Source organism: Lutra lutra, chromosome 16, assembly GCF_902655055.1.
Source record: "Lutra lutra chromosome 16, mLutLut1.2, whole genome shotgun sequence".
Lineage (NCBI taxonomy): Eukaryota > Metazoa > Chordata > Mammalia > Carnivora > Mustelidae > Lutra > Lutra lutra.
This window is the reverse complement of record NC_062293.1, coordinates 33,887,481-33,900,765: the sequence shown is the minus strand read 5'-3', so window position 1 is coordinate 33,900,765 and position 13,285 is coordinate 33,887,481.

Genomic DNA, 13,285 nt, shown 5'->3' with positions numbered 1-13,285 from the left:
TGTGCAAGACACAACCTTTTTTTCCCCTTTAACATTTTGATGCATCATTTTAATTTAAAATTTTTAAAGATTTTATTTATTTATTTGACAGAGATCACAAGTACAGAGACAGGCAGAGAGAGGGAGGAGGAAGCAGGCTCCCTGCTGAGCAGAGAGCCAGATGCGGGACTCGATCCCAGGACCCTGGGATCATGACCTGAGCTGATGCAGAGGCTTTAACCCACTGAGCCACCCAGGCACCCCATTTTAATTTAATTTTTAATTGAAGTATGATTGACATGCAATGTTATGTTAGTTTCTGGTGTATAACACAGTGATTTGACAAACTCTATATATTATGCAATGCTCTGCCATGATAAGTGTAGTTACATCTGTCACCATACAAAGTGATTACAATATTATCAATTATATTCCCTGTGCTGTACTTAAATATTTCATACCTGGAAGTTTGTGCCTCTTAATCCCCTTCACCTATTTCATCCACTCCTCCCCCTCTGGCAGCCACAAAACACAACTTCTTATAACTTTCTCCATGGCAAATTATAGGCAAGGCACCCTGCACAGAGCATTGTATCCATGGGAGGTACAGTTGCTGTTAACTTAGCTTTACTCCACAAACAGATTATATGAAGTACCCAGAACGGACATCTGGCGACTCCATCTATATAACTGAGATACAGCTCCCTGTAACTCCGAATTACTCTTCATGCTTATAGAAGGTTCACAAGCTACAGAACTGAATAAGATACGGAGAAGAGACACTTCATTCTCCAAGGAGATTTTAGGAAATACATGTTGCACAGAGTTTTACGTTCCTTCTCTATGACAAATCCAAATTCTGGAAAGTGAGCCCTCATTTCCAAGTGGGATACCTGAAATGTCTTTAGCCAGGGGAGCAACTTGGAAAGTCTGAAGAAGGACCCGGGCTGAAAGAACTTGGGGAAGAATTCCAGTGTGGTAAATGTTAGGTTGAAATCCGGTGAGGATGAAAGACATTTCAGAGAGTCAGACAGTAGATGTCAGTTATTGATGACTAGTTTGATATTAAAAATGAGGATCTCTAAATAAAACTTCACGGAAACTGGACATGTATTTGATCTCAGAGCTGGAGAACTGATGGGTCTTAACCAGGCGAGATAGTCAAGTCTCATGATGTCAGAACTCATCACGGGGCCCAGAAACTGAAAAGTACAAATGTTAAAGTTGTCCCCATTACTCCACCAGGTAGATAATTCACTCTTGCTGAAAAGGGTTCATCACTTTTTTTTTTTTCAGCTAATCACAGGTACTTAAAATTACCTATGCCAGGTACTTGCTAAATGTTGGAGATACAAAAGCGAGCAAAAATTGACCTGGGTCTTGCCCTCATAGAGTTTATAATTACAACTATAATTCTAACAAGGACTATTAAGAAAAGCTCAATTGGGATGCCTGGGTGGCTCAGTTGGTTAAGTGTCTGTCTTTAGTTCGGGTCGTGATCCCAAGGTCCTGGGATCAAGTCCTACATTGGAGTCCTTGCTCAGTGGGAAACCTGCTTCTCCCTCTGCCTGCCAGTCCCCCTGCTTGTGCTCTTTCTCTCTCTCTCCCTGAAAAATAAATAAATAAAATCCTAAAAAAGAAAGAAAGCTCAAGTGAATGCTGAAAGTATGTATCTGGAAGATAGACATGGTCAGGGAAGTGAGGCTTGGGCTGAGATTTGTAGGCTGGGGGTTCAAAGACTAAGCAGGAGGGTGAGCATTCAAGGCTTTGTAGGTTGTTAAGGATTTCGATCTTTTCTTGAAGACCAGTTGGAAAACTACTGCATTTTTTGTTTGTTTGTTTATTTAAGTAAACTCTACTCCAAACCTGGGGCTCAAACTCATGACTCTGAGATCTACAGATGCATGCTTTACTGACTAAGCCATCCAGGTGAATCCTATTGTAATTTTTAAGCAGGAGACTTGAATCTTGAAAAGATCATTCTGGATGTTGATGGAGAGCAGATTGTAGATGGATGAGAGAAGGTTCAGAAACAGTATTTAGAAAGCTACTGTAACAATTCCAGGCAAGATACAGCAGCTTTGACTAAGAAATTACTCCACTTCCTCCCCTGAATAGCTGCATTGCCTTTTATTTTATTTTATTTTTTACATACTCACGGATTGGAAGAACGTTGTTAAAATATCTATACTATCCAGAGCAATCTACACATTTAATGCAATCACAATCAAAATACCACCAACATTTTTCACAGAGCTAGAATAAACAATCCTAAAATCTGTATGAAACCACAAAAGACTCCAAATAGCCAAAGCAATTCTGAAAAAGAAAAATGAAGCTGGAGGCACCATGATTTCCTGAATTTCAAACTATATTACAAAGCTGTAGTCATCAAGACAGTGTGGTACTGGCACAAAAACAGATACATACATCAATGGAAGAGAATAGAGAACCCAGAAATGGACCCACAAATATAGGGTCAACTAATCTTTGACAAAGCAGGAAAGAATATCCAATGGAAATAAGACAGACTTTTCGACAAATGGTGATAGGAAAACTGGACAGCAACATGCAGAAGAATGAAACTGGACCACTTCCTTACATCATACAAAAACAAAAAAATCAAAATGGATGAAAGACCTAAATGTGAGACATGAGACCATCAAAATCCTAGAGGAGAAGGCTCAATGGGTTAAGCCTCCAACTCTTGATTTCAACTCGGCCATGATTTTGGGATCGTGAGATTGAGCCCTACTTCATTCACCCTTGGTGCTAACTCAGATCCTGCTGGCCCTCTCCCTCTGCTCTTCATCTTCTCTCTCCCTCTCTCTCTCTTTCAAATAAATAAGTAAATAAATCCTGAGCTGTCGTGTTGTCTCAGTCAGTTAGCAACTGCCTTTGGGTAGGTCATGATCCCAGAGTCCCAGGATTGAGTTCTACATCCGGCTCTGCCCTCCAGCATGGAGTCTGCATCTCCCTCTGCCCTACCACCCTCTCATGCTCTCTCACTCTACTCTCAAATAAATAAAAATCTTATAAATAAATAAATACATAAATAAAATCTTTTTAAAAATCCTTGAGGAGAACACAGGCAGAAACTTCTTTGACCTTGGGTGTAACAACTTATTAGATACATCACGACAGGCCAGAGACATAAAGCAAAAATGAACTATAGGGACTTCAAGATAAAAAGCTTTTGCACATCAAAGGAAACAATAAAACTAAAATGCAGCCTATGGAATGGGAGAAGATATTTGCAAATGATAGATCTGATAAAGGGTTATTATTCAAAATCTATAAAGAACTTACCAAACTCAACACCCAAAAAACAAATAATCTAGTTAAGAAATGGTCAAAAGACATCAATAGATACCTTCCAAAAGAAGACACCCAGATGGTTAACAGACACATGAAAAGGTGCTCAATATCGCTCATCATCAGGGAAATACAAATCAAAACCATGATGAGATACCATCTCACACCTATCAAAATGGTTAAAACAAGAGAAAGCACGACCAATCCTAGGAACCAATAAAATTCAGTATGGCTGGAATTTAGAAAAGAATGTGTGGGGGATGAGAAGGAGAGATATGGGGAAGATAAAGCTAGAGTAATAGGACCCAAAGGGCCTTAAAAAATATACAGAGAAGTTTGCATTCTTGGGCAATTTCAAGAAGAAATAAAAATGACTAATATATTTTTTTAAAACTTCCTTTACCAGTAGTCAAAGAAATGGAAATTAAGTGGATAATATTTTAACTTCAATTACCAAACACTTTTTAATTATAATATTCTCCACTGTTGAGGGTATGAAGAGAGAGTTTCTTACACTCTGCTGGAAATAGAGTATGAAATAGCTTTCTGAAAAGCTATTTGGCAATTTAAATACAAAGTTCCAAAATGTTCGAATCCCTTCCTCTCTTTAGTTTTACTTCTCAGATGTTATTTAAGGAAATAATTAGAACTACATTTAAAAAATAATATGAAAAGATGTTCTTCATCATAACAGTGTAAAATGTTATACAAACTAGGTACCAAAACAGAAACATAACTAAATACATGATTGCTCCCATATGATGAAATATTATGCAAGTATTAAAAAGAACTTTTACAAAAAGAATTTTGGAGTTTTAATGACATAGGTTATAAATATATTATATCTGTATATAATATATGTATATATAAGCTGTATATATGTGTCCATGAATGTCTGTAGACAGAACCGACTATGTAATTTGCAGAGTCTTGTAAAATGAAAACGCAAGATCTCTTGTTTAAAAGTTATAATTCCAAGATAACAATAGTAGAGCCTTAAACCAAATGTAGGGCCCTTCTGAACATGAGTTCTGTGTGACTACACGGGTCCCATGCCCTTGAAACTAGCCATGCCTATAAAAAAAAATACTGAAAGAAAATATCCCAAAACATTATTAATGATTACCTTTGGGTTTGGGGATTACTGATGATGTTTTTTTACTGATGATTTTTATTTCATGTCTTTTAAATTTTTTTTAAAGATTTTTATTTATTTATTTGACATAGAGAGATCACAAGTAGACGGAGAGGCAGGCAGAGAGAGAGAGAGGGAAGCAGGCTCCCTGCCGAGCAGAGAGCCCGATGCGGGACTCGATCCCAGGACCCTGAGATCATGACCTGAGCCGAAGGCAGCGGCTTAACCCACTGAGCCACCCAGGCGCCCCTTATTTCATGTCTTTTATATATGTTCACAATAAACACACATTGCTTTTTTTTTTAAGATTTTATTTATTTATTTGACAGAGAGAGATCACAAGTAGGCAGAGAGAGAGAGAGAGGAGGAAGCAGGCTCCCTGCTGAGCAGAGAGCCCGATGTGGGACTCGATCCCAAGACCCTGCGATCATGACCTGAGCCGAAGGCAGAGGCTTAACCCACTGAGCCACCCAGGCGCCCCAAACACATACTGCTTTTTTAAAAAAAATCTTCAAATGGATTTATTTCATGAGGAAGAAAAATTATTCTATAAGAAAGGACTATGATAGTGGTGCCTGGATGGCTCAGTAATTAGGCGTCTGCCTTCAGCTGGGGTCGTGATCCCAGGGTCCTGGGATCCAGCCCTACATCCAGCTCCCTGCTCAGTGCGGGGACTGCTTCTCCCTCTCCTACCCCGCCTGCTTGTGTTCCTTCTCTCACTGTCTTTCTCTGTCAAAAAAATGGATAAAATCTTTTAAAAAAAGGTCTATGATAAAGGTTTTTAAAGGTGACCAAATAAATTAGTATACATGTAAATGCACATAAACAACTATTTGTTTATAAAACAATTATATTGCTGACTCCATTGTCTTTGCTGCATGAGATTGCCCCAAAACTTAAAGACTCAAGCAAAATAACAAATTTTTGCTCTGAATTACTCTGAAACTAGGGCTAGGCGCAGGGGGCTGTTCTGCTGTTCCCTCTGGTGTCTAATAGGACTGAAATGTTCAAGATGGCCCCTTCCTTCATGTTTGGAGCCTCACCTGAGATGGCTGGGACATCTGGGGGCTAACTGAGCATCCTTGTTTTTCCATGTGGATGCTATGACAGAGTTCCTGAACACCTGTACATAGTGGGTCAGAGCTCCAAAAAAGCATTCAGAGGACAAGTCCCAAAGTGCAAGCAGTTATCAAGTCTCTGTTGGTTCCTTGTTTGCCCATGCCACATTGGTCAAACGAAATCACATGGCCAAGCTGAGCTGATGTGACAGAGGCCTACATAACGATGCCTATACCAAAATATGTGGTTTCTTTTTTTTAAGGTTTTATTTATTTTTTGTGAGAGAGCGAGAGAGATCGTAAAGGGAGAGGGAGAAGCAGACTCACCAAAGAGAAGAGAGCCCGATGTGGGGCTTGATCCCATGACCCAAGACCATGATCTGAGCTGAAGGCAGACACTTAACCAACTAAGCCACCTAGGCTCCCCCCAAAAATACAGTTTCTGAGGGCCACTAATGTAATAGTCTGCCACAACTGCTTACTTGTGGACTTAAAAAAGATAAAATTAGATTAATGGTGACAATAACATATAGTGGCTAGTATATGAAAATAGTGATCAATTAATTTTTATTTCCTATTTTATAGAATTTCAAGAGTTTCCAACATTTTATATACTGCCTCACTTGAGATTATGCAATAGATTTTGAATCTATTAACTTGTTGCTATTTGTTCATCAATGATGTGATTATCTAGGGGAAGGGAATGAAGAGTACACTTGCTGTGATGACCACTGAATACTGTATAGAGTCACTGAATCACTATACTGTACACCTGAAACTAATATAACACTGGTGTTAATTATAGTGGAATTAAAATTTTTTTAAAATTATGTTTCATCTAAATAATATCCTTTTTTGGAAGATTTTATTTATTTATTTGACAGACAGAGATCACAAGTAGGCAGAGAGACAGGCAGAGAGAGAGAAGGGGGAAGCAGGCTCCCCCGTGAGCAGGACCTTGGGATCATGACCTGAGCCAAAGGCAGAGGCTTTAACCCACTGAGCACCCAGGTGCCCCTCATCTAATAAGATCTTAAAAATTTTTTTTTAAAAGATTTTATTTATTTATTGACAGAGAGAAATCACAAGTACGCAGAGAGGCAGGCAGAGAGAGGAGGAGGAAGCAGGCTCCCTGCTGAGCAGAAAGCCCAATGTGGGGCTCGAACCCCGGACCTGGGATCATGCCTGAGCCGAAGGCAGCAGCTTAACCCACTGAGCCACCCAGGCGCCCCTTAAAAATTTTTTTATTTGAGTATAGTGACATGCAATGTTGTACATTAGTTTCAGGTGTACAACATAATGATTCAAATTCTCTATGCATTATGCTATCCTCATCACAAACATATATGGCTTTCAAACATAGAAAAAATGGTATGATTCTTTAAACACACCTGCCCCGCCCTCAAGGCCCAAATCATACTGAAAGACGCACTATGGTGAACTGGATTCTATTTTGCTTTTAGTTTTTAAAATACCCATTTTGGGCCACTGGGAATAATGTAATTTTTTTAAACTTTCTAAACTATGTTTTTTAAGTCATTGTAAAGAAAAGAGCAGAATATAAAAATGAAATCATTTCTTTGCTAAGTCAAAAAGCAAGCCAAGCTGACCACAAATAGCACAATTTCCCATCTATTTTTGTCACATGTAGAATTAGCTATTCTGTTGGACATTGAACATTGCGTGAATGGTGCAATGCTGAAATGTCTGCAGTGTCCTCAGACCTACATTCATATAGTTAACAGCCCACGCTGGCAAAAGGAAGGAAGACTGCAGACAGGCTGTTGCATCTTGAGCTCTTACTCATTCAAAGAAAGATCAGCAATACATTTTTTAATAACTTTTTTTTAATATACGGCATCCGGAAGACAATAAAAGACCACCTTGATTGAGTGAGACCATCGTGGGTTAAAAATCATACAGAGGGTGTTTGCAACGCATTCTTTTAGGATGTATACAGAGAAGCCTTAACAAGTGAGATGTTAATGACTTAAAACTAGTCATTTGGGGCACTAATAAAGTACAAAAGCCAAGGCAACATCATTAATCTTTTTAGTGCCCCTATAGACACTCTGTCTAGGTACAAAGGATTGTCCTTGAAGGCTTCATATTTTGGTATATTTTTACTGTATTGTACTCTCAATATATGTGCAATTTCTGACAGAAGTGATATTAAAAAAGAAAAATGATTGGATCCCTTCTCTCTTTCTCATATCCTATGATTGGTGTGTCATACGAAAAGCCTTTCTTCAGAGTACCTACTAAGGGGGTGGAGATCTAAACCAAAGGAGCCAGAAGAGGACCATTTGTTCCACTTTCGGAAGGGAAGAAGATCCAAAGAGGAAGATCTTAGGGGGAGGAAAGAAGGGGGAGAAGTAGAGGCATCAAGACAAGGAGGGAAGTTGAATAGAGTTGAGAAAAGAGAAATAATTAGGTTGACGTTTGAGTAACTGTAAGGAGAGAAAAATGTTTAGAAATATTTAAAAGGTGTGCTAGTGTGTATTATAACCACTTCTCTGTCTCTCTTGAAACCTCCAGTAAAAATTATACCCACCAATATATTTACAGTAAGATTTCTGTTGTTTGGGTGAGACGACATTTGACAATGTCCTCTGTGGGGAGACAGAGAGGGGCAAAGGAATGCCAGGTACATTCCATGTTGTAGGTTAGGGAGAGCAGAGAGGACTCCTTTTCTCAATGTTTATTTCTTCACTGTAGGGTAGGAGAAAATTTTCCTCGACCCTCTTAGGGCTCCGGGCTGCATTTGAAAAATAAATGGCAACAGAGACAAAGTAACAGGAGAAAAGCGCACAGATTCATTAATGTAAGTTTTATGTGGCGTGGGAGCCTTCATATGAAAATGACCCCAAAGAAACAGTTAGACCTGAGTACAATTATGCTAGGCTTGATGAGGAGTGATTATTTCTTTTTGTTCTGAAACAAGGTTGTTGAGATGGAGAACACAGTGTCAGTCCTATATTAAATAGAACTGGCAGGGAAGACTTCTTGGAGGAGCTAATATTTAAGTTGAGGAAAGCATAGTTGAGGCCTAAAGGAAGACAAAAGCTAATCAAGTAAGATGACCAGGAAAAGTAATTACATTGAGGAGAAGAGCTTATATGAAGGCCTTGAGAAAGGAAAGTGGTTTTGAAGATGGCATTACAATAGTACCTCCTTATCTGTGGGGGACACATTCCAAGATCCTCCATGGATGCCTGAAACCGTAGCTAGTACTAAACCCTATATACACTATATGTCTTTTCCTGCACCTACATACCAATGATAAAGTTTAATTTATAAATGAGGCACAGTAAGATTCACAATAACTAATGATGAAATAGAATAATTATAAAAGTTTACTGTAATAAAATTTATGTGAATGTGGGCTTTCTCAAAATATTGCATTATACTCACCCTTCTCATGAAGATGTGAGATAACATGCCTGTGTGATGAGATGAGGAGACGTGAATGACGTAGGCATTGTAATGTAACATTAGGCAACTATGAGCCTCCATCAGAAGGAGGATCATCTGTTTCTAAGCCTCAGTTGACCTTGGGTAACTGGAACTGTGTAAAGCATAACTGAGGATAAGAAGGTACTATAGCATCTGAGGAAGGGGACATAAGAGCTGGAATTCAATTCAGAAAGTTGAGAGATGGGCTTTGAGTGGTCCATTCTGAGCCATAAACCAACCCCTGTGAGTAAGGTACTATGAATAAGATGGGAGGAACAAGGATGAGGTGTTAAGAAGAGAGGAAGGGAGATAAGAACCTAAGAAGGAGGGTGACTCCCCTTCACATTGCATAGAAGAAAGACTTGTAGAAATTGATTTGCTTGGGTTCCCTGAGGGTACCTTCTTTTTCTACACTGTCAGGTAAGAGTGACTTCTGTGATTAGTGACATCAGGACAAACCTTTGGAAGCAGGAACAGTGCACTAAGAAAAGGGGTCCAAATTCTTACACCATCAACTATGGGTGATACGCTTTGCTGGTGACAGGGTTTATGAGACAGGTAATGACCTGGCTGACTAGGGAACTGTCCTTCTTGCAGACCCCACTCTCTCTAGAGATGATTTGGAAGGCCTAGATAAGAGGGGAATTGAGAGAGACATCAGTTTAGCCTCAGGCTAAAGCCACTTTACCTCAACACAGTTTGATCCCTCGATCTGCTTTCTAGTGGGTTGGAACTTGAGGGGAAAGATAAGGAAGAGATCAGTCACAGACCTCCAGCAGGTAGATTTTAGTTAGATATGTGAATATCTTGAAATAGAGTCCTGTTTGTTCAGACTCTTATTTTTTTTAAAGATTTTATTTATTTGTTTGACAGAAAGAGAGAGAGATCACAAGTAGGCAGAGAGGCAGGCAGAGAGAGACGGGGAAGCAGGCTCCCCGATGAGCAGAGAGCCTGATTCGGGGCTCCATCCCAGGACCCTGAGATCATGACCTGAGTGGAAGGGAGAGGCTTTAATCTGCTGAGCCACCCAGGTGCCCCAAGTTTGTTCAGACTCATGACAATGAACAAAATTAAACTCAAACTAGCTTAAGCAAAAAAAAAAAAAAAAAAAAGTTTGGCTCACCTACAGGGAAGAACAGGTATGCGTTAAATCAAAAGTTTTGGCCTCTCACTTCTCATCTCTATTTGGGTTGGCTTCATTCTCTCACTTCATATCTTGGCTTCATATCTTCATTCTTGGCGCCTTCACCCTTTCTCCCTGTGGTAGGGAATAGCCTCAGGAGCCCAGGCCTATGTCACAGCATAACTACCCCGCTTTTCTCTCCAAACTTGTATATGTCAATTTCTAGGGAAGGTCTCTGGTTGGTCATCCTTGGTCAGTCCTAGTCTCTGAACCAGTCGCTCTGGTAGGACTCTAATTGGCCAGATCCTGGTCATAGGCCCACCCGTGAGGCCAAGGCTATCAGAGTATTGTGACTCAAAGTCCTATGAACTAGAAAGGGTTAATTCTCCAACACCGAGGATACCGAAGAGACAAAAACGACAAAATTCAGAACAGTAGGAAAGTCAAGAATAAATTATTTTTACAAGAGCAGCACAGAAAAGTGTAAAACTTGCTATAATCCAGCATGAACTTCCTCTACTAACACTTGATTAAATTACTCTTCCCAATGAGTAACTTTCTCATGAAATTAAACTCAGGATATTGAGAAAATGCAGCAGGACAGGAAATAATCTTGTTCTCCACAGAGGTGTGAAGAAGGGTAAGAACCGGAAGTGAGTTCCCCCATTGAAGTAAAAAGCCATTTAGGGGTACCTGACTGGTTCAGTCGGTTAAGTGACTGACTCTTGATTTCAGCTCAGGTCTTTATCTCAGAGTCTTGAGTTCAAGCCCTGCATTGGGCTCCATGGAGCCCAGCATGGAGCCCACTATAAAAAAGGTAATTAAAAAAAAAAAAGGCACTGAAAGGCAGATAGAGCTCCTGTTGCTGGGACTAAGTTTCTCTCCAGAAGGTATAGTAAAAGACAGCAGGCTACAATGCAAGAAAGCATGGGCTCAATACAAAAAAGTTGGAAGGTCTCCCATGGTAGATGTTGAATGCTTCTCCAGGTAGATCTCCAGTATTCAGGCTGAGGTTATAGTACATACCTTCAGTCCCCAATAAGATAAGAACAAAGACTGAAGAGAACAAGGCAGGGGCTTCAGTTCTAGAGACAGTGTGGTTCTTAGCAGGTTTCTAAGTAAGGCATTCAGGCACAGGGACCAGACAAAGGTGTAGTTACAAGAACTGATTACCAGAAAGTGTGGTCTTAGAGAAAATTCAGACACCCAGTTACTGGAACATGAGTTTAGAGCTGGTCCAATAGTATAACTTTTTGTGCCCAAGTTCCTGGGTGATAGGCAGGAGTGTCTTTTGGAAGATGAGATTTATTTAAGGGGTTGATATCTGTGGGGAGAAGGAGGATATAGTAGTGGGAAGTCAGGCAGGTTCTCACAGATATAAGGAAAGATTATGCAAGGAAAGATATTGATTATGAAAGATTACGATTATATAAGGAAAGATATGCAAGTTTGAGTGTGTTTTGATCAGATCATGTCCCAGAGCTTTAACAAAGTATACAAGGGAGATATATATTTTTTAAAGATTTGATTTATTTAATTGACAGATAGATAGAGATCACAAGTAGGCAGAGGCAGGCAGAGGGAGAGAGAGAAGCAGGCTCTCTGCCAAGCAGGGAGCCCAATGCGAGGCTCGATCCCAGGACTCTGAGATCATGACCTGAGCCGAAGGCAGAGGCTTTAACCACTGAGCCACTCAGGTGCCCACAAGGGAGATATTTTTAAAAAGGGTAGAGTCCACATCTGATTTGAAGTACCAGGGCTGTGCGAATATCATAACCAACAAATATTAGATACAATTTTGGGACACATTTGGATAAGAATAAGTTGAGATCTTACATTCATCTCCAAGATGTGCCTCTCTGTGCGAAGCTGTATGGATAAAGATAGGGCTTCAATTTCAAGCCACAAACTTAGCACCATTTACTTAAAAATTAAACATATAAACATACCTCCAGTAATGTACATAATGCTATGGGTTGAATTTTTGTCCTTATTAAACTCTAGGTAAGCCATCCACCACTTCGAGGGACAATTTTCTCAAGTGTGTTCTTCTTAAAACCATTGAATTTTATTTGGTCTCCTATAGCATGAAGTACTTTGACTCCTAGGGGGAAATCTTACACAAGCAGCCATCTGTTCCTTTTGGGGGTGGGGGAATCTTCTTCCATCCTTTCCATTTACAAATTATTGCCTTCGCATTCCACAGGATTCTGGTGGGCTGGTCAGTTACAAGGGCTTATGAACTAGGCTGCCCAGAGCACTTAATTCCCATAGACACACACTTGGTACAGGAGGGAACAGGTGACATAACCTAAATTCTTTCCAAAGATTGATGTAAACCCTGGGGCAGCAAGAGTTGCCCTCTTTTCTTAGGAATTGCTCACTGTGAGAATACGATAAACCAGGGTTGTTTGGTGGGTTATCTCTGTTCCTGTATGAAGGAAGCCTACCTAAAAACGAAGCCACATAGAAAAACAAAAACAAAAACAAGAAACAAACAAACAAATGAAAACCAGAAGTAGGATGGAAAGACACCGAGAAAAATGTGGGAGAGATCTAATTATATGATTTGCCTTCTAGAACCAGTTATGCTCAAAGCAGACCCTATTCCTCAGACTTCCCATTCCTGGGGGCCTATGCATTCTCTTTGTTGCTTAAATTAGTCTAAGTGGAGTTTCTGTCACTTACAATTGAAAGGCTCCAACACTGAAAAATCAACAATCCAGGGGCACCTGGATGGCTCAGTTGATTAAGCATCTGACTCTCGATTTTTGGCTCAGGTCATGATCTCAGGGTCCTGGCATCAAGCCCAGCATCTGGCTCCACACTCAGCAAGGAGTCTGTTTGAGATTCTCTCTCTCCCTCTGCCCCTCCCCCACTGCTCGCTCACTCTCTCTCTTAAAAAAGAAAAAAAAAAAAACCAACAACATAATAAAAAATCAACAATCCCACCTTATGAGATTGCTAGCCATGGTTGCCACATGAATACTGACCAGAGGTAAACATTATTAATTTCTAGTTTATTGGAGGGACACTGGAGAATCAATTTTGTGTCATTTAATTTTCACTTTTCTCCCGTTGTCTCCTTGTTGCAATTGCATGCCAAGAGGGCATATAAAATAGATTGAATAGTAATGGGTTTAATTTTAATTTAGCACCAGGGAATTAAAATTGAGCCACACAATTTTAGATGTGAATTTGCTTTTCTGATCATCTTTG